Here is a 23,010-nt window from a genome sequence, read left to right on the forward strand (position 1 = left end):
TCAACAGGCACTGAAGTCTTCTCTCTAGTATGAATGGTATGATTTCTTTTAAGTTTAAAAGAGAAGGAAAATTCTTCCTGTCCGATATTGCCAATATAATTATATAACTTCTCAGTTGTTACTTTATGAAATCATGTAAAGTGTGTTAAAAGTTTCTGAGTAGTTTACTGTGTGCTTAGGCCTTGGTTTACATTAGTGTTTCTGGAGCATTTTGGTCTCAGATATCCACTACTAGTGAGCTTTTGTTTATGTAGTTATACCTGCTAATATTTATCATGTGAGAAATTAAAACTGAAAAATTTTAAAATATTAATCCACTTAAAAATATAAATAAGCCCATTACATGTTTCCATAAATAATATATTTTTAATGAAATGAGGGATATTTTCCAAAGCAAAGAAAAAAAAAATAGTGTCAAGAATGGCAGTGTTTTACATTTTGCAATTCTCTGGCTTAATCTTGTAAATGTCTAGCTTTATAAAAGACATCTGGTTTCTCATATCTGCTTCTACATTCAATCTGTCTCAATATGTTGTTTTAGTTGAAGTATATGAGGAAAATCTGGACTCACACAGATTTTTTAGTTGGAAATGTGAGGAGAGTTTTAATAGCCTTTACAGATGATTGTGGATTTTTTTTTTGCAATGTGAAATCTACAACCATATCAATATGCTTTCTATACTGTTTTATTAAAATCTACTGTCTACTACCTTGCACTTTAAATGGATCTTCTGCTTATGCATATATACATATATATTTTAATATCAAGCATTGGTCATTTGGAAGATATTCGTTCACTGGGTATGCAAAAATTCCAAATGGTACTGCATTATATAGTATCACATTTGTTAGTAACACTAGCTATCTCATCAGAAAAGTCTTTAAGGATTGGGAAACTGATAAGTTCACAGGGGCAGATAAGAAGTTTTCCAAAATTGTGATTATTGTTTGAAAGCTCAGATTTAATCATTGCCAACAGATACAGCTGGATTTTGCTTCCCTTGAAGCGACAAACTCATTTTGTTCACTTTCAAGAAAATCTCTGCCAAATATCCAAGTTTGAAAAACCACAGTTTGCCTGTCAGTTGTTCTTTCAAGTAAAAATGGTGACTTATGAAAAAGTGGCTAGTTCAGTTCTCAACCCCAGTAGTCACCCAAGTACTTGACTTGAGACAACCATCCACTTTGGTACCTGGCAGAAGTGCTTCATGTGACTTCCTAGTTCATAACGAAGATGTTAAGCAGATCTGTACTCAAGGGACAAGATTTGACATAATAACATTTTTTTACCGCTTCATCAAGTATATCTGTAGGTAAATCTAGCATTTTAAAAATATTAACTTTGAGCGTGTGATGGTGAAGAATACCAGGGTTAGAGTAGAGTTTGGTGTTGCTGACTGGATTAATGCTGAGGTGCCAGCAGTTTTTCCCACCATGCTTCTGCACCGTTCATGCAAATGTTAGCCAAGTAAAAAAGGCAAATATCATCAGTTTTATTATGAAAATTATTTTGAATTTGTGAACCCGATGAAAGTATCTCAGAGACTGACTGAAAGGGGTTGGGGGACCTGCAGGAGTCCAGGGACCAAATTTTGAGAATTGTTGATATTATAGTAACAGGAAACTGTCTGATCAACACAATAGATTACAGAAGGAAACTCTTTGGTAAAGAATTTAACTAAGCAAATTTTTGATTCCTAAAATATTCTGGAGATAACAGCTGCTCTGTTTCCAGGCCAAGTACTATCCATCTTTTACTCTTTACTTTTCCTGTTATAATTCCTTCTTGTTTATGTAATTCAGGCTTACGAATCTAGTAGCTTATTTCCAAAAAACAACCCCCTTAATCTCACAAATCACAGGGCTTCACACTAAGTGTGGAGCTGAGAACAAAGTTCTAGAACTCGAAGCTACATCAATTCCCTTTTTCCTTGAATTGAGCTAGTCACACTTTGGAGTGAATGACAGCAAAGAAGAAATAAAAACCACAGCCCTATTAATAGCCACAGTTTTAAAAATTCTACAGAAGTTTCCTCTGTTAAGGCATAATTATAATTCCTGCACCTGGTGATGGTGTCATCATGCTTCATATTCTAGAGTATTATTTAGTATAACAAGAACAGGTACTACATTTCTGAAGGGTTGGATAGTGTCGCATCAAAAGCATACTTCCAAGAAACAATCTTATATACTGAGTTATATCACACAGAGAGATGGTAATTTTTATTAACCAGGTGAAGTCAAATCCTTTTTTATTCTGAATCCAAGGCTCTGACATTTCTATCACAAAAACATTGCTAGAATGAATACAGTCGAATATGAAGAAAAAACAATGTCTTTTGCTGGTTTTCACAATAAGATTTTGACTAATGCTATTAGACATGGTATCCCATCGGCCTTGGTCGAAGGAAGTTCTTTACTTTCTCCCTGATTTTCAGTGTATATTAAATATTCTCAGGTTCAAAGTTTCAATATTTGATACTAATGATTATTCTTCTCAATCTTTTCTCTACTCATCAATTCATCTCTGATCCCAGTGATGTGATCATTGTTATCCTTATGTCTTCATTCAAGGTTTTATATATAGATATCTACCTAGATATATAATATCTCTATCTATCTATCTATCTATCTATCTACCTATCTATCTATCTGGATAGACATAGATATATATTTCCTTTTTTTGACAGGGGCACATTTTCACATTGGTTTTGTAAACTCAAATCTAGTCATCTGTATCATTACTTAAATCCTCTGAAACTTCCTTTAGCTCAGATTCAAATCTTTTTTTTTCCTTTCCACAATGCTTAACAAATAAAAACTTTGTAATGAGAAATCTAAGCCTAAAATTGTTATAAAGCCAGAAGTACAGGCTATATTCCCTTAGAAAATAATTTCACTGTTTAATTAGGCAACAGGTGACCTCAAAGCTACTTATAAATCCCTTTGTTCATTTCTAGCTGACCTCTTCACCATCTCTAACAACAGCAATTTCTTTATTTTTCTGTGCTTCCTCAGTCTTATTTATATTTCAAATTCTTTCAAATCTTTATTCTCCAAGAAAATCTTGCCTAATGACTTTATGAAGAAGATCAAGGTCATCCTACATAATTTCTTCAATTCCTCTTTCTTTATCCTCACATCGAAATTGTCCATCTCTAAGAGTTCTTTTGCCCAACATTAATACCTGACTGGTGCTTTTGATTCTATCTTCTCTTCCATTATCGGAGTTCCTTCAGTTCTGCCCTCTGCTTCTTTTCCCTATTTTTTCAATGCCTATAAAATTGCTTACATCTTCCCTGTTATAAAATATATTTCACCTTTTAACTCTGTATGTTCTTAAAGACATCTGTTTTACTTTCATCTACTCCCAAACTTAGAGGAAAAGAGGTAGATACTAATTTTTCCTGCTTCCTCTATTTTTATTTTCTTTGCATTTTGACTTACACATTTATTAAAATTGCTTTCACAAAGAAAAACCATTACAGATCAACCACAAAATTCAAGGTTTTTCACAATAATCACATATATAAAATTGTATACAGCATTTTACATCACTATTTCTCTCTTCTTGAAATGTTTTTCTCCTTTAGCTACCAAAGTTAGTGTTCTTGATTTGCCCATAATCTTTTTCTTGTATTTATTCTTGCTTTTTCCTCCGCTTACCTCTTAAATAATATTTATTCTTTTTGTTGTTGTTCTTTATGTTCTGTTTGATAATCTCTTTTACCCCCATAGTCTTAACTGCATCTGTATATTGATGACTATCAAATCTATAATTTGGCGGGGCCTGATATTTTTCTGAAGTATAGACTGAGAAATTTTTTAAGATTTTATTTATTTATTTATTTATTGTGCATGCAGGCATGAGCAGGGATAGGGACAAGGGGAGAGAATCTGAAGCAGACTCCCTGCTGAGCAGTGGGCCCAAGGTGGGGCTGGATCTCACCACTGGGAGATCATGACCCAAACCAAACTCAAGAGTCAGACGCTTAACCCACTGAGCCACCCAGGTGCCCCTAGCTTGAGATTTTTTATTGCCTACTGAATATTCCAACATGATTGTCCTAAAAAACTCAAATTCAGTTAAGTTCAAAACAGATTCTCTTTGTTGTATCTCCACCTCCACCCCCAAACTATTCATTATTTTCATTATTTTAGTGTATATTACCACTATTTTCTCAGGCACCTATGATAGAAATCTTAGAATTGTCTCCGATACTCCATCCCAAAAATTAGTCACATCTTAGCTTTATATCTAATCATTTCTCAAACCTCGTTCTTTTAATTCTATCTATTCAATGTCTATTTTATATTCTTCATTTCCATTTTTTTTTTTTCTGGTCACTGGTTTCATTCTCTTTCTTGACTGCTGAAATTATATGCTAACTACTTACTTAAGTAAATGTATTCTTCTCCAACCTACCCTTTACACTATCACCAGACTAAATTTATAAAACATAAAATACTCAAAAATCTTCTGTGGCTCCTGGGAACCCACCAAACATGGTTCAGGTTTTTTGGCATGGCCTTCTAGAATTTGAAACCATCTTAATTTACTAATATCTTTCCCTAAACTATCTCTCTCATGCATACTAAGGTTCATTCATAGTTAACATTTGCAATATATCTTCTATTGGCTTTCTAATGCTGTTTTCTCAACCTAGAATACCCTTCTCTCCCAATGATAACAAAATCCTACTCATCTCTCTAGCTGAATTTATAAACTACACCCTCTTCCCATCTCCAGGTATAATGAATAACTTTTTTAGAGTGTTCATTTAATTTGGCACTGTGCAAGAATTAATTATTTTCCTGTTGCTCTTCTCTTCTATTTTCCTTGAGATTTGGGTCTTTAATTTTTTAGTATCTTACAGAGGTTGGCATGGGATTTTCTATGTTGTTCATAAATCTATAAAAAGCATTTTGTAGATTTGTTTTTAATTATCTTACTCCTTATTGGTTAAGTAAATTTGTCAAGGTTATACCATTGTTAATAGTAAAGGTCATCTGAGAAAGTGTGTTTCCTTATTTTTATTCAGTTCTTTTCCTGTGTTGAAGACTTTTCATCAATTTAGGGAGGTGAACTATAATCATTTCCTCTAATATACTTTTTCTTCTATATATTCTTAATAACAGGATTTTTTTTTTTTAAATAACAGCAACAAAAAGCACTCTAAAATTCTGAGTAATCTATTTTCACTGTACTGAGGCCTACCTCTTTTTAGGAGTGTTCTTAAATAAAATATATATAATTAAGTAGCAAATTAATGCATGGAATGATTTGTTCTGTCCTTCTCTTGTTAGAGCTTTTTACATCACTTATTTAATATTTCAAGGGGTTTATAAATCATTTATCTGCTAATCTTTGCAACATCCCTGCTGAGACAGTCAATTAGCTGAAGAAGTACTGCTGGTTGGCAAGTGATAAGTAATATTACTTGCACTTTACAGATGAAGAAACTAAAGCAGAGAGAGGTTAATCGACTTGACCATGTCTTACACAGTCTGTGGTAGTACTGATGTTAGAATGGGAGCCTGGGGTTATTCACATCAAAATTATACAAGCATTAAAAGCCTGGGACTGGGGCTGTTCTTTGTTATATAATACTTTCTAAATCCTTTGTCTTATCTTCTTTTCTGGGTCTGTATGATTCTAAGGAGGATAGATACTTTCAAAATCTATACCTTCTCATTGAACTAAGACTACTTTTTTCTATATCAAGTAAATATTTAGTTTTTGAAAGGATGTTAGAACACAGACACATTTCAGAATAATTCACTATTAACTTTTCCATCTTTAAAATAACAATAAATGGTCAAATCAAGCTCAGTAGTTATGTCTGGTCTGCTCCAAGTTGTAACAATGACCATAAGGATAATGAAACAGTTATTGTTTACTAATGCGTTATCAATAACCAAATATTGACTGTATGCCGGATTCCACACTAAACAGTATGAGAATTATATAATTTAAATTTCTCAACAATGCTATCAAATAGGTATTCTCATTATCTCACTTTTAAAGATGAAATAAATAACAAGAATTTGGAAACATTAAGTCATGAAACTAGTAGGTGGTTTAACCACTTACAAAACCAGCTGCCATTTTCCAACATTTGTTTTGGAGCATACTAAACCCATTTTCTTTTGATTGTTTGTCAGCAGTATTTCTTTTTCAGTATGTAAGAAATTCACAGACTGTTTTAAGACATTATAGGATGATATTTTATTGACATCCCTACAGTACCTGGCTTTTTAGTATTATCATCTGATATACAACGTAACTGACACCACCATCTCTTCCTTAATTTCTAGAAACACTTTGCATTCCAACACCCACAGATCTGGTCTACTCATCCAGGTGATGATCCCCATCTTTAGACGCCTCAGTGAGGGCTGTTCAGCCCGTGAGAGTAAAAGCACTCACCAGGGACTAGGAATTTGAGAAGGATTTACTAAACTGACACTTCAAAAAAAAATGGTTTCAAAATATGAAAAAAAAAATCTGCAAAACTGAGATGAAAACTTGTTTAATTAATTTTTTCAAACACTATTATCTGTACAACTCATCAACTGCTACGTTGCTCAACTCTCATAGAGTTATCTATAAATTACATGGCCTATGTGATATGCCATTTTAATACATCTGATACATTTTAATACATCTGATAAGATGTCATGTAAAGCTTCCAAAAGTGCAGTTGCCTAGGACTGAGGAAGGTTTAAAAATGATCCTGCTCACAGTGAACTAGAAGTGACTTTAGTAGGAGGCTGAGGCAGAGATGCTGGGCCTAGAGAGTGAAAGAGCAGGCATGCATTGGAGAGAGCTGTCTGATATAGAAGGGCCAGGAATTTGTGACTTATCAAGTGGGGAACATGAAGGTAGAGCACCCTTCAGTGAGAATCCTGGGATTGCTTCTAGATCTCTAACTTGGAAGAATAATAAGATGGCATTTTTGGGTGAAAGCTAAAGGAAAAGCAGCAGCAGAAAAAAGTCTAAGAATGGCCCTTTAACATTTCACAGTGTCACCTTTAAAGTAAATCTGGCATTCTTTTCTTTTCTCAATGAATGAGAATGCATTAATTGAAAACACACATTCACACACATACTAATATCTGCTCTTCTGCAATCAAGTATTTTCTGCATAATGTCTATCTATTCCAATTGAAATAGTGCGTAAGCACTCCAATATGCCTCTTTTCAGCCAAAAAGAAAAACAGTTGCTATGATTATGTTTTCACATATTTTAATATATGTATCATCATTGCCAATTATCTGCTTTGCAGATACAAGTTTTCTATATAATATTTAATATTCCCCTTTATTCAAAATATCATTGTTCAGGGGCACCTCGGTGGCTCAGTCAGTTAAGTGTCTGCCTATGGCTCAGGTCCTGATCCTGGGGTCCTGGGATTGAGCCTCCTGTCAGGCTCCCTGCTCAGCGGGAATCTGCTCCTCCCTTTCCCTCTGTCCCTGCCCCCAACTTGTTGCTCTCTCTCTCTGTCTCAAATAAATAAAATCTTTGAAAAAAAAATGAAAATGTCATTGTTCAGTATGTTTTTCATGTTTATGATATGTCTGAATGTTAGAATTACTGATTAATCTCTTTATTAATGGAATGATCTTCAGCACAATGTTTAATACTCTTTCTCAGCCATCATTATATTTTGAGATTTCCCATACATCACTTCCTATGGGATTTTCAGATTTTTCAGGCTTTTTGAAGTCCAGTAGGATAGGCTCCAGAAAGAAAAAGGAATGCTGAAGAACAGCAACATAAATTAAATAACTACTTTAAGAAATTAAAAATGTACTCATCTAGCCATTGAGAAATATATATGAATGTTTACATCATATATACTAGCTATATAAATAATAATGTTAAAATGAGATCATCACAAAGCAAACTATATTAAAATATGAATTTTAAAATGTGGTAAAATCACTATTAATAAGCAGCTTTTTATGGTGAGAAGACAAGCTGTTACTCTGAAAAACATCATGGCATTTTATAGGTTGTCAAAATCACTTTGCTATCAATAGCGAGCATCTCTGTTATTAACTCTATTATCAGTATTGGAAATTATCATTATGACACAATTTCATTAGTAGGAATATTTAAGAAACATTTAAAGTGGTAAACATTGATTTTAATAAATATAAAAACAACTTATATTGATGAAGTTACAATAAACTAAACTTTTAATAAATCAAAAGAACTCAAAATAGAGATATTTCATTGACCAAAGTATAAACTACTTGAGGGTGGAGAGTTTCTATTTTTCTTGTTTGTCCTCCAAATTTCAGAAAAGGGTTATAAGTACAGTGCAGGATACTAAGTAAATATTTAACAAATAGCATTTTTTGAATTCATTACGTTTGTGGTACAAATTAGGATTTCTTTTGTACTGACATAACTAGATTTTTATTTCAGCACTATGAATTATTAATGTCTTTACTTAATTTCCATAATGTCTATGTCAACCAAACTTATTCGAGTGACAATTAGAAGACCGACTACATGCCTATCCTATCTTCTAGGCTTCCGTTTTTGCATATCACTTCATTAATTCACACCAACTTTTGGTATTTTTATAGCATAGCTAAAGAGTATAAAAAAACATAGAAGCATTTGCCAAAGAACTCTAAATAAAACAGGTCTGAGAAGACAAATGCCATATGATTTTACTCAAATGTGGAATCTGAAAAACAAAATGAATAAATAAGCAAACAAAAAGCAGAATCAGACCTATAAATAGAACAAACTGATAGTTGTGGGGGTGGGTGGGCAAAGTGGGTGAAGGGGACTGGGAGATACAGGCTTCCAGTTAGAATGAGAAAGTCACAGGAATAAAAGGCACAGCAGAGGGAACATAGTCAATGATACTGTAATAGCTTTGTATGGTGACAAATGGTGGCTACACTTGTGGTGAGCAGAGCATAATGTGTACAGATATTGAATCACAATGTTGTACACCTGAAACTAATGTAACACTGTATATCAACTGTACTCAAATTAAAAAAAAAAACTGATTTCAGATATGAAATTAGAGCCATGCTTGCTTATACTTCCATCTAAGTGCTTTAGCTGAAGCAAGGCCTTCAATCCTGCTACAAGTATAAATCACCTAGGATGGCTTTTAAACTTACCAATGGCTGGCCCCACTATCGTATCTGATTTTTATCTAGATGACAATAATCATTTTTTGATTGAAAACTTTATTTCATTGTTTGCAAAGGCAGCACAACAGTTGACAGGAAATGTGTTTGTATGTGTGTTTGTGCACACACACAATCCCTAGTGCTTTTAAAATTATGGGACAGGGTTAATCATAAATATTCAGCTAAATTCCACTTATCAGCTTATTAAAGTGCAAGGAAGCAGGGAAAATAATTCAAAGACAAGTTTTTTTAATAAAAAACAAAAGACTTGTAGAAATCTTTAGGAAATTAATACAAAATGGTGGAACACAAAAAATCTTGTTGTTTTGTTTACTCCCTAGTCTACGGCAATGCAAACAACAGAAGTTAATCTGGAGTTTAAATTAAGTTAGGCTATATTGTATTAAGTATAGACAATAGCCAAATGTTAACTTGCCATTAATTTTTTTCCAAACAAATCACATCTTTGTTCTCTTCCTTCTCTCTCTATCTCCCTTTAAGTTATATCAACTGTACTGTTTACCATGTTGCCCCTAACACTTACCTCCTCTACTAGAATACGTTTCCGTACTCATTACTATTCAATAACTCAACAGTAAAAAATCGTAAATGCAGGCCGAGGCATTTCAAGGAGGAAAGAAAAATGTCCTTCTATATTTTTAACAGAAAAAAAGCAGTTCAAAATAAGTTACAAAACAAAATTTTTGAAATTTAGTTATAGCTAAATTTTGCGGTTAGTTATCATCCCTCTTAAAGAAACAAGATGGGTAAAGCATAGAAGGAATGTGTTGTTGAGGGCAATGAAAATAAGCAGGTATTATAAGCTACTACATGCCATCCATGTTCAATGGATTTAGAAGACAGAGGTTTGAATGCCATCATTATTACTTGTTTTACCATTTGATGCTGGGAAAAATATTGAATTTCTTAGGCTTCAGTTTTCATGCCTTCAAAATGTGGGTTCCCAAACTAAGAAAATACTTCAAAGCTTTTCTAGGCCTAAAAGTCACTGACTTTAGTGTCCATGTGCCCTCTACAAAGGCCAAGTTTTCACAAAAGATAGCATATTTCTAAAAGCTTTTAGAGAAAGAAAAAGCTATATTTAGAGAGTTTGTACAGTGTCCATGGGTGTTCTCCAGTCTTACTACTATTTTTAGCCGGATGTAGAACAGCAGGACAACAAGTTTGCTTTAACTAATAACTGCCCAGATTTCTTGGACTTAAAAGATAAGTTTTTCATTATGCCAAATATTGACTTAGGAAATTGTTGAAAACAAGAATTGTTTTAATTTATTTACTGCATTGGCCCACTATTACATGGCCTGACCCAAAACGTGACTTACAAGGTTGCATTTTGGTTTGGACATGCAGTCTTTATCCTTCTGTTTCATTATAGACTTCTTAGAGAATAAACATGTGCAACAGTTTGAGTCCCTGAGTAAGAGTGTTCCTTACAGTTTTTCATTTTGTTGTTTTGTTTATGAATTTCAGGCTGATTTACTCCAATTTGAATGCAGGTAGGAATTTATAAATTTCTCAAGATCCTATTTTCATTCTTATGAATCTTGTTGATTTTATTTTAATACAAAGAAGACTATCAGATTCACAGACATTTGATAGAGTAAAAAACAAAAGAAAACACACACAGCATTAGGAAAAAACCCAAAAACCTCAAATGGAAAATGATATAACTGGCAGAAGTTTATGATGTTAGTAAGAGATATGAGCACAAACAGACTCAGAAGCAGACTACCATTGTAAACTTTTAAATATGCTAGTCTCCAGGAGGGGGTTACCTGAATTCAGTAGTTCTACTTTTTGTTATAGATGTTTAAAACACATCTTGCACATGTGTACCGACATTAAAAATAAATGTTCATGTAAGTGCTGTTCATAATATGTCCAAAACAACCCAAATTTCATCAACAGAGTAATAAATATATTTTCTTATATTTACAATGAAATATTATATAGTAGTAAAAATTAATGAACACTAACACAACATGGATGAACCTTAGAAACATAACGTTCAGTGAAAAAAAGCAAGCACAGAAAATATGAAATCAATTTTATAAAAGTCAATAATAAGCAAAATCACATATATAGTTAAAAAACCTACATAAAAATTAAGTGAATGTTGAACATAAAACCAAGTCAGTTATTTATTTGATGAAAGCAGGAAGATGGGATCAGGGTACAGCACAATGATTCAGCAGTCTAGTTCTTAGTTTTAGTGGTGTGTTTGTAGTTTATTTTATTATTATATCTCATAACTTAATATATTTGAATATATTCTTTTTGTGTATTAAGTATTATACAATAGTATTTTTAAAGTTAAAATCTCCAGGGTGCTTGGGTGGCTCAGTCAGTAAAGCGTCTGACTTTGGCTCAGGTCATGATCGCAGGCTCCTGGGATCAAGCCCCATGTTGGGCTCCCTGCTTACCGGGGAGTCAGCTTCTTCTGCCCTTCCCCCCCAAGCTCGTGCTCTCTCTCTCACTCTCTGTCTGAAATAAAATCTTAAAAAAAAAAAAGTTAAAATCCCCTACATACCAAAGATAACCCCTAGTCATTAATTATAGAGAAGAGAGTCAGCTTTGACACATATATATTTTTACTCATTAATCTTTTAAAGTTGAAATCATTCAACTGTGAAAGTTTTCCCTCTTCATATGAGAACTTTATTTTCCATAAAGAGACCTCCTACTTTGGGATAATTTGCTGTCCCAGTCCTGTGGCTGCCTAGGAATTTTAAAAATAACTGGTAACTACAATCTCCTGACCCAAGAGAATACAGAAAGGATGGAGTGGCAGAGGTAATCTTATACATTACTGATAAATACATACAAAGACAAAAATGTTACAAAGCTATTTTCCCATCTAGTAACTTAGTTTTTATTAGTAAGTACATAAAAGAACAAAATAATAAAATACGAGCAGATTTCCTCTTATTTTGCTATTCCAGGATGCTATTTTAGACTGTTACTTCATCTTCATATCTGAGAAAGAGAGACACAGACAGACACAGTGTGTGCGTGTGTGTATTTGGTTTTGTGGAAGCTGCATTATTCAAAAATTTACATTTCTTTCTTTAATTAAATGGTTTTTGTTGTCCCTTGGGAATGCAAAAGAGAGCAACAGCAGATTACAGAGAAATAGCTGATGCAGTATTATGGCTATACCTGTGGAAAAGTATAAATAACTTTAGAATTCAATGATTCTGAAACTGTCCTTACCTTGTCATTATAAAAATGCTCCAAAACTCATGTTTTGCAAATAATGTGGCACAAAAGTTTATCAGGTGATTTTCTATCCTTATGTGAGTCATGTAATAGTATGTCTAATGTAGGTACTACGCCTAAATGTAATGGGATGATATGTAAATGATTAAAACTAGATAGATTCTCTACAAAGCTGTAGTAGTCAAAACAGTATGGTACTGGCACAAAAATAGACATACATCAGTGGAACAGAACAGAGAGCCCAGAAATAAACCCACACTTTTTGGTCAGTTAATCTTTGACAAGAATATGCAATGGGAAAAACACTGTCTCTTCAAGAAATGGTGCTGGGAATTGGACAGCTAGCTACATGTAAAAAAATGAAACTGGACCACTTTCTTGTACCATATACAAAAATAAACTCAAAATGGATTACAGACCTAAATGTGAGACCTGAAACCATAAGAATTCTAGAAGAGAACACAGGCAGTAATTTCTCCAACAGCTGCAGCAACACTTTTCTAGATATGTCTCCTAAGGCAATGGAACAAAAGCAAAAATAAACTATTGGAACTACATCAAAATAAAAAGCTTCTGCACAGCAAAGGAAACCATCACCAAAACAAATAGGCAACGTACTGAATGGGAGAAGATATTTGCAAATGATATATCAGCAAAGGGTTAATATCCAAAATATATATACACAAAGAACTTATACAACTCAATACCAAAAAACAACAATCCAATCAAAAAATGGGCAGAGGACTAAATAGATATTTTTCCAAAGAAGACACACAGATGGCCAACAGACACGTGAAAAGATATTCAACATCATAATCATCAGGGAAGTGTAAATCAAAACCACAATAAGCTATCACCTTACACTTGTCAGAATAGCTAAAATAAAAGACAAGAAATCACAGGTGTTGGTGAGGATGTGGAGAAAAAGGAATCCTTGTGCACTGTTGGTGGAAATGTAAATTGGTACAGCCACTGTGGATATCAGTATGGAGGATCCTCAAAAAATTAAAAATAGAAACACCACATGATCTAATAATTCCACTACTGGGTATTTACCTAAAGAAAACAAAAACACTAATTTGAAAAGATGTGCACCCTATGTTTATTGCATCGTTTTTTTCAATAACCAATTATGGAAGCAACCTAAGTATCCATCAATAGACGAATGAATAAGAAAGATGCAGCATGCACACACTAAGGAATATTACACAATTATCAAAAAGGATGAGATCATGCCATTTGAGACAAAATGGATGGACCTAGAGGGTAGTATGTTAAGTGAAATAAATCAGACTGAGAAAGACAAATACCATATAATTTCACTCAGAAGTGGAATCTAAAAAAACAAAACAAATAAACAAGCAAACAAAAAGCAGAATCAGAACTATAAATACATAGAACAAATGATGATTGCCAGAAGGAAGGGTGGTGAGGGGGTGGGCAAAATGGATGAAGGGGAGTGGGAGATACAGACTTCCAGTTATGAGATGAATAAGTCACAGGAATTAAAAGCTCAGCATAGGGAATATAGTCAATGATATTGTAACAGTATCGTATGGCGATGGATGGTAGCTACACTTGTGGTGAGCATAGGGTAACATACAGAGATGTCGAATCACCATGTTGTACACCATGTTGTGAAACTAATGTAACATTGTCTGTCAACTATACTAAAAAAGAATTTTAAACCAGATAAACTCCAGCTATATCACCAGTGTGAGATCTAGCTAGGCTTTCATCTCATGGATACTTTTGCCATAGATCTCACAAACATGCGGTCTGTGTTGGTCTTATAATTATCCTTAGAATTACAGGGATGGATCCATTCTTTGAACAAACTTTATTGCTTATATTCCATGTGACATTTACAGTGCTGGGTCCTGAGAATACAGAAGTCAACACACAAGGAAATACAAGGATAAACCACATTTTCTAACATGTTAACTTTTTACATTCATTCATCCATAAGCCATTCCCCTGGGGTCTTACATTGAGTACTGAGCAGGGATCAAGTGGTGTACTAAATACTGAGTATAGGCCCTGATTTTGATGTCACTATTGCCTTTTGTCTTGCCATATAATGAGACATCTTTATTATCCTTTTGTCTTAAGTTTTTATCTCCAACTGTGCTAATGAAAAATAAAATTGTTAGTGGGATTTTGACATGCATACGTAAATAAGGTCCTCTTTCCCATGCCCCACTTTCCTCCCTTTTAACTCCCTATGTGCACTCACTTTTTGCCAAGACCAAAAATGATGTGCCCCAACAAGAACCAAGCTGATTTTCACAACACTGATTGGAGCTGCTCTTCACTTCAAAGACTACTTTATGTCATCATGGCCATTAATTATAATAAGCAACTAGAAGATCATGAAGACAACGTAGAAAATGATTTGTCTTAGGAGAAAGTAACAAAAAGATTAATCTGCCGCTCCACATGTCTAACCTCCTAGGATTAAGCCAGTCACCAAGATCACTACGTGTACTAGGCAACAACAAGCTAAAAATGGAAAAAAACATCATACTGTTATTGTATTCATTTCCCTCCAAGGTACTCTCTGATAAACACCACAACCGCCAAGGGAATTGCAAACAGCTTCCTTGTACGTTATATATCTTTTTCCAAGTAGTTATATCCAGCCATTGGCACACTTTATTTAAGGTGGTTCAATGTGTGAGATTAAGTGTTCCTACCTGATTGGAAACCTTCTTATCCTTAATTCATTGGCTATACTTGATTTTCGTGGATCACACCTTCAGACTTCTACCAGAAACTGTTCCTTTGGGAAAACCAGGCCTTCCAGAAACTCAAGAAACTGAAATGGAGACAGCAAGAGAAAGGGACATTATCTACACTTAAAGATCTCAATTTTAAAATTTTAAGTACATGTCCACATCTAGATCTCCTAAACAGTATAATAACTTAAGGGAAATTCACAGTTTATAAGTTTGAATACTCACAAATGAACATATTATGACATGAGTACAGGTTTAATTTGGGGCTTTCAAGCCAAGCAGGAAAAAAAAAAAAAAAAGCCATTATCCTTTGTCCATTACAACACAAAAGGCAAAAAAAGGCAAGTTTTCTTTTCTTTAAAATTTACTTCCTTCCTTTAGTCTTCATCTAGATCTTTAGTAAATTATTAATTTGACTAAACTTAATTATTCATAAAATAAACATAGAAACTTAAAAGAAATATATTTCAAAGAGACTTTTAATATGTAATATCCACCGCACACATGCCCCATGAGCTTGTCTTTTCAAGCACTGATGTACACAAAAGTGTCCGTGTCTCAGGGGAAGCACACACACACACACACACATCTCTTTTTGTGATGGGGTGGTAGGGAGAGAATAAATCTATTGACTGCTGGTCAGTGATTTAGAAAAATAGAAATTAACGTAAAAGGAAAGACTGCAAGTAAAGAAATAAAGTCCTGAAACTGTGCTTCCAAAATAGTAATAGCAGTTTTCTGAGTAGTTGAGGAAGCAGTCTCCTCAAATTATAGTCACACCTGTTACTGACCATCTGCCCATAAATTCCACAGCATCATTAATGGAAAACAAATGGCACTATATTACCTTCCCATTATCGATTGGCCATTCTCATATGAATTATTTTTCTCTTCAAAGTCATATATGTTTACATTAGGATCTAGGAAGAGTGCCATGCCGTGGTACTTTTACAGTGATGGCTCTGCAAGGAGCACTGGATTATTAAGAGGATATACATTGTTGAAAATGTTTTAGGTTGAGTTCCCTTAGAATCAGAACCTGAGAAGAGAATTTGAATGCAAATTGTTTATCTGGGAGGTAGTCCCAGGAAACTCAGAGGTGGAGTGGAAACTGAGCGTAGAGGGATGGAAGGAGGCCAATAGTGGTGCATTACTGAACAGATTACTCTGGGGGGACTATTGTCAGTCCTTCCGGGAAGTTCTGTGAGACTACAGAGCATGACTCGGAGTTACCCCAATAATGGGTGAGAAACTTGAAGTACTCATCTTCCAACCCCCCTCTGTCATGGTTGAAAACCACACCCAGATATATTAGCTCTTGGACACTTCTGGCCTGCCCTAAAGTAGATAATTACAGGTAACAGCATGATTCTATCAGTCTATACCGCAATGATGAGTGCTGAGAGAGTTATGACAGAAGCACTGTCATCATCTGATACAGTGGGGACAGTGGGTATTAATGACTAGCTTGCAAGTCCAAGTGGAAAACCTTAAGTCCTTGGGTTAATGGTTTTACTTTGAGGAATTTAAGCACTGATGTATCAGTAACAATTTCCTTTATTAAATCTTTATTAAATCTAAGATCCTAACGATGTGGTAAACAAAGGCAGAGAAAAATTATTAAATTTCCTTACTACCTATAGCCCATTGACAAGTCCTTGAAACAGGCGGAGTGACATTTCTCTGGGGACTCAACTGCCTGGATGTTGACACTTTGCTAAGGGCAAAAGGCAATTCTAGCCCAATCCCCCCCCCCCCCCAAGATCCTATAAGCCTACTCTAACACATAAAAATTCTTTTGGAAGCTTCCTTTATCTCTACCCTCCAAGATACATGTTGGCAATCATCCCCCAAGCATATGGCCTATCGATATACATCTGAAGGTCTCATGACTGAGGTTTTATTAGACAGTAATAAATGACCTTTTCCCAACAATAGCTAGTCCCCTCAAGGTCCTTGAAACCTTGCTTCCAAAATTCCTTAGAGACCTACGCTAGTCCTAACCCCCTTCCAACTTGAAAGTATATAATTGTCCACTCCTCACGATCCCAGTGCATCTCTTTCTGCCCATGGGTCCTGTCCCTGTGCTTTAATAAAATCATGTTTTTGCACCAAAGGCATCTCAAGATTGTTGGCCATTGTCTTCAAGCCCTAATGTTCTTTCCTACATCACTAAGTCTCCAATCTTTTTGGGAAACTGGGTATCTTTGATAGATTTTCAAAAAGTGAAATGACTTAAGATTTCAAGTTGACCATTCCATTCATTCAACAAATATTTACTGAACTCCTAAAGTATGCCATGGGTTTACTAGGCACCAGTGTTACCATTATAAAAGCATTACCTTACCATCTGGAATTCAATGTATTGGGACACTCAGATAAGTAAATTCATAATTACAATACAAATTATTACAGAGTGTTATGGGAAGACACAGCAGGACCTTAATTCGTGCTGTGGACAGTGGTATGTGAGGAGTATCAGCAGGATTTTCTGTAGAAGGCAGTACTTGAGATGGATATGTAACATGAATGAGTGAATTTTTGAAGCAAAGAAAAGAGAAATTCATAGTAGCAAGAAAAAGAATAGCTAAGGATTAGACCAGAAAATAGTTCCATATACAATCAGTATAAAGAGTGCTCACTGGAGTACAAGAAAGAAGATAAGGGAGAGTCTTAGAAGCCAGACCAGGAATGGTCCAGGTATATTACTAAACGCCCTGGTCTGAAAGTCTGAGTCCTCCCCAAATTCATATGTTAAAATCCTAATTCCCAGTTGTCATGGTATTCATAGGTGGGACCTTAGGGAGGTAATTTAGTCATGAGGGTGGAGCCCTCTTGAAAGGAATTTGTGATTTTGTAAAAGAGACTCCACCAGGCTCCCTAGCACCTTCTGCCACTTAGGGATACAAAGACAAATCTGTGACCCAGGAAAGGGACATCACCCAACTTCCAGCCTCCACAACTGTGAGGAAAATATTTGTTGTTCACGAGCCACCCAGTCTGTAGTATTTTGTGATAGCAGTGCAAACAGACTGAGACAGTTAGAATGTGAGATTTTATCCTAAGGAAGATGGGAATTCATTGAAGGATTTTTTTTTTTTTTTCGATTTTATTTCTACGTAATCTCTACACCCAACATGGGGCTTTATTTCAAGTAGAGGTGGAGGCTAAGCTCCCAAATTGGGTGCTGACTGTGTGAGGACAGTTCAGTGTTAACTAGCCCTGTCTAAGTCTCTTTGCTGATGGATAGGTGTGGAGGCTCAGCTCACTGATGGAGACACTGAAATAACCCTAGTAGAAGAATCAGAGTGCTGCCTGCTTTTGGAGGGCAGGAGTGGGATTGTGTGGAAGATCAGTTCTTTACGTGGTCTCACTGAAACCAGGGGGTATAGGTAGCAGGTGCAATTTTTCCATTGGACTTTGGCTTGAGCACAGTATGTATTGCCAAAATGGTTTTCTGTTGTCAGCAACCCTTTTCTTCATACTTTGGCTGGGGAGACCAGGTTTTCCTTAAAGCTTTTTTTGTCTCTTGTTCTGCTGGTGATGTAAGATTAGAGGCTCCTGCAGTGCACTCTGCATGATATATGGGAAGCAGCAGGAAACAGGAAGCCATCACCATATCATTCCTCAAGTCCCATGGTCCTTAGTAAGGACCTTCTCATTTCCATCTTTCAGTGTCTCCTATGCTTGTTTGTTATGTTATAGTCAGGGTTTTAGTTTTAAGTGTGAGGTCCTGGGAGAAACGAGCTACTCCATCTTATTGGAAGCAGATGTCTGGCAGTCTATTGATGTTGGAAGTACTAATTTTCACACTTTCAGGGGTGCCTGGGTGGCTCAGCTGGTTAAGTGTCCCACTCTTGATTTTGACTCAGGTCATGATTTCAGAGTCGTGGGATTGAGCCCTGCGTTGGGCTCCATGCTCAGCAGGCAGTCTGCCTGAGATTCTCTCTCCCTCTTTCTCTCTCTCTCTCTCTCTCAAAATAAATAAATAAATCTCAAAAAAAAAAGGTACTGATTCTTATACTTCTATTTTTTTTTTTAAAGATTTTATTTATTTATTTGACAGAGAGAGAGGCAGCGAGAGAGGGAACACAAGCAGGGGGAGTGGGAGAGGAGGAAGCAGGCTTCCCACTGAGCAGGGAGCCCAATGCGGGCTCGATCCCAGAACGCTGGGATCATGACCTGAGCCGAAGGCAGACGCTTAACGACTGAGCCACCCAGGCACCCCACTGATTTTTACACTTTTAAAAGTCAAGTGTTTTGTTGGATTTGAAATTTAAAAATAAGCAAGGAATGAGGCAAGAATGATCTATATGATAATAGATCAGAGTTGGAAATTTCAGTATACATTCATGATTAGCTTAATATTGACACACATGGTTTATATATAGAAATGTTTATAGATATATGTATATACATGGTCAGGGTAACACATGTATCTCTTGGCTCAATAAGCTAAGAAGACCTAGAAACAATCACACCTCAACAGCAATGAGCATACCTCCCATCCAGATCGCAGTGTCTAATACCATTCTGCAATAAAAGGATCTAGGAAAAATGGCGGATTCTAGGGCTGGCACAGTAAATATACAAGATAAGCCTAGACTATCTTTCAGAAAAAAGGAAATATTAAAAAATACAGACCTATATGGATCAGGGCATATCAAAGTAACAGAAGAGTTCAGATTGGTCACAACTGAAAGTTGAGATTGGTCACAACTAGAACAATTTGAGCAACAAAGTAAATAAAGTAGTATTACATTATAACCCAAAGTATACAATACAAATCCATGAGTTCTTACTGATAAGAATACATAATTAAATAGGGAAAAACAGACAAATCTCCAATGCAGAATTCCGAATAGCTTATATAGATATCCTACCTTAAGCATAACTCCCCATTCCTTAGTTGTGAGCTAAGAATAATGACTTTCTTCCAAAGTGTTCAGTATGAAATTGGGAAAAAGAGTAACTTTACAAGAGAAAAACCTGAAAAACCCTTCCTCAGTCAGGCGATCAAGGTCACCCTCAGCCCTCATAAATCATGTTGACTGTACGCTTGATGTGATCTGACAAAGTGGCCCTTCTACTCTGTGGTCTTTCCCCCCAAACACATAATCCCAATCTTATCATGAGAAATGCATCAAACAAATTCCATTAGCAGTATTGTACAAAAACCTGATTTATACTACTCAAAACTGTCAAGGTCATCAAAACCAGGAAAGTCTGAGAAATTATCAAAATCAAAAGGAGCCTAAGGAGACATGGCAACTAAATGTAATGTATTATCCTGGATAGAATCCTGGAACAGAAAAAGGACATTAGGTAAAAACTAAAGAAAACTGACTGAAGTACGGACTTCAGTAAATGATAATGTATCAATATTTGTTAATTAATTGTGACAAATGTAACATACTAATATAAGTTGTTAGTAATAGAGGAGAATGGGTGTAGTGTATATAGAAACACTCTAGGGGCACCTGGGTAGCGCAGTCGTTAAGCGTCTGCCTTTGGCTCAGGGCGTGATCCTGGCGTTCCGGGATCGAGTCCCACATCGGGCTCCTCCGCTGGGAGCCTGCTTCTTCCTCTCCCACTCCCCTGCTGCGTTCTCTCTCGCTGGCTGTCTCTCTGTCACATAAATAAATAAAATCTTTAAAAAAAAAAAAAAAAGAAAGAAACACTCTATACTATCTTCTCAATTTTTCTGTAAAATTAGAACTGTTCTAAAAAATAGTCTATGAAAAAAAGTTTTTCTTGTTGTATAATTATGTGCCTGTATTTCTTAATGAATATGTAAATTTTCTTTACTTTCATTGATATTGATGTTAGAGAAAAAAACTAACTCTGGAAGGATTTGTAATTCCAATTCAGTAAGCAATAATTCTTGGTATCATCTTTTGGAAGAAGCACTGCGTAAATCAAAGCAAATTGTCTTTAAATGCTGAATTCTTTTCAGTGCTTAATCGTTTATATGAATAATGTGTACCATGGGCATGATTCCACTTCAGAGGGTAGAGATTATCATAAACATTGATTGTAGGCAATGTCTAAAGTACAGTGAAATATTCATGGAAGATACCGTAACAACACTGGTTAATGTATTTTATGTTTTCAAAATGATGTATTATTATTTCAGTCTATAAAGTTTCCACTGTTACACATTTCCTACCCACCTTTTCCCATAAAACATAAGAAAATGATACTATCATTTGATTGTATGTTCATCAATTTAAATTGAAGTTTGTTGGCACTTGTATTTGCTGGTGATACTGGCATGTGTGTTACTTTTGCAAATCCATTCCATGGCAAAATATGACCTTTACAAGGGAAACCTTTGACACAGTAGTACCTAAAAGTCTTATGACATATAGCTTTGTATCTAGATTACCAAACATTTTACTTAGAGGCACAACAGAATGTGGAAAAGGCCTGAACAAATGTTCCATAAATTTAGGGTACATAATGTCATTTAATGTGATTGTACCTCAGCATTTTATCTCCACTATGGCTAATCCCACATTATTTTTACTGGTGCCAAATACAAAAATCATCAGGGAATTTTATGCTTAACTTCTAAAAATAGTTAAACTAAGATATTTCACAAGTTCTCCTTTGCATTTTTTTGAGATTTGTTTATTTATTTTAGAGACAAGAGAGTGAGCACAAGCAGGGGGAGTGGCAGAGGGAGAGGGAGAGAGAAAATCCTCAACCAGACTCCCTGCTGAGCCCAGAGCCCAATGCAGGACTCGATCCCAGGACCCCGAGATCATGACCTGAGCCGAAATTAAGAGTTGGATCCTCAACCAACTGAGCCACACAGGTGCCCTTCTCCTTTGCGTTTTTCAAAACAGAGCAGTTCTTTTCAGACTGACCCTGGACAAAAAAGTGAGTTGGGCATGTTTTTCCCCTTGGATCCTTTCCTCATCTCTTCCACTGTGTCATGTGTTCTACCTTCTCAAGAAGTAGCATTTAATTATTCATCCATGCACTCATCTATTCATTCAATCATTTATGAAATGTATCTTTATTGAACACCTACATAAGGCAAAAAAATAAAATAAAATAAAAGGAAGAAAACTAATCTGGGTTGCATTGAAAAGTAATCAACTTAGTTAAAATCTTTGCTGATAACAAGAGTTACTCAATTTACTGGAAATTGCATTTAGTTATGGAGACTCAGAGACTCAGGGAAAAGCAAGTCCTAAAAAAGTAATAAAAATATATCGAGACATTGCTTTGTATCTGACTCTGTAAAAGAAACTCTAAAATGATTAGGGATGAAAAAAATGATTAGAGATATTTTGAAGATTGTCTGTTATAATTGGAATCTCTATTTTACAGATGAAAATAAAAGGGCTCAGAGATTAGGTTACTCACCTAAAATAAAATGTCCCAGAAACAGCAGAACTGGAATTACAACTTTAAACTTTATAATGCCAGAGCCTGTGCTCCTAAGTATAATATGTGTATGTGTGTGTGAGAGAGAGAGAGAGGGAGAGAGATACTGAGAAAGAGATTTAATAGGGAACTTCTGAGAAATGACAAGAGTACTGCCAGGTATCCATCAACCAATAATTTAGGAACTCTTAACTATGCAAATAATTGTTACTCATAAGGCTGAATTAAGGATCTCTCACTTTTGAACTAAGAAATTAAAAGGCTTCCAGAAGTTGAGTCCAAATTTTACACTTACATAAGATACTTATTACAGAGAGTCAAAGTATAATTCAGTAACTCAAGAGCTCTGAAAATACTGGAAGCATTCATATCAGTGCACTTTCATAACGTGGATAATAGAGGATTTAAGAAATTGGCAGATGTACCTACAGACTCATTTGTTATCATTTCTGTGAATATAAGTGAATA

The 23,010-nt window shown here is 35.2% G+C and overlaps 1 protein-coding gene across 4 annotated transcripts in view; it reads right to left on the minus strand.

The window, feature by feature from the left end:
• Positions 1-23,010, minus strand: part of PKIA (cAMP-dependent protein kinase inhibitor alpha) — an 89,606-nt gene that overhangs the window by 13,688 nt on the left and 52,908 nt on the right. For 2 of the 4 annotated variants that reach the window (XR_015725817.1, XM_045806082.2), the window contains one exon: positions 15,103-15,224. The exons of 1 other annotated variant lie outside the window; for it this stretch is intronic. The gene's annotated coding sequence lies outside the window, so the exon portion shown is untranslated. Of the gene's footprint in view, positions 1-14,642; positions 14,796-15,102; positions 15,225-23,010 lie in introns of those variants that run through there. One more of the 4 variants, XM_045806085.2, reaches the window with a different exon arrangement.

Source organism: Ursus americanus, chromosome 9 (assembly GCF_024610735.1).
Source record: "Ursus americanus isolate L20-20 chromosome 9, mUrsAme1.1.p, whole genome shotgun sequence".
NCBI lineage: Eukaryota > Metazoa > Chordata > Mammalia > Carnivora > Ursidae > Ursus > Ursus americanus.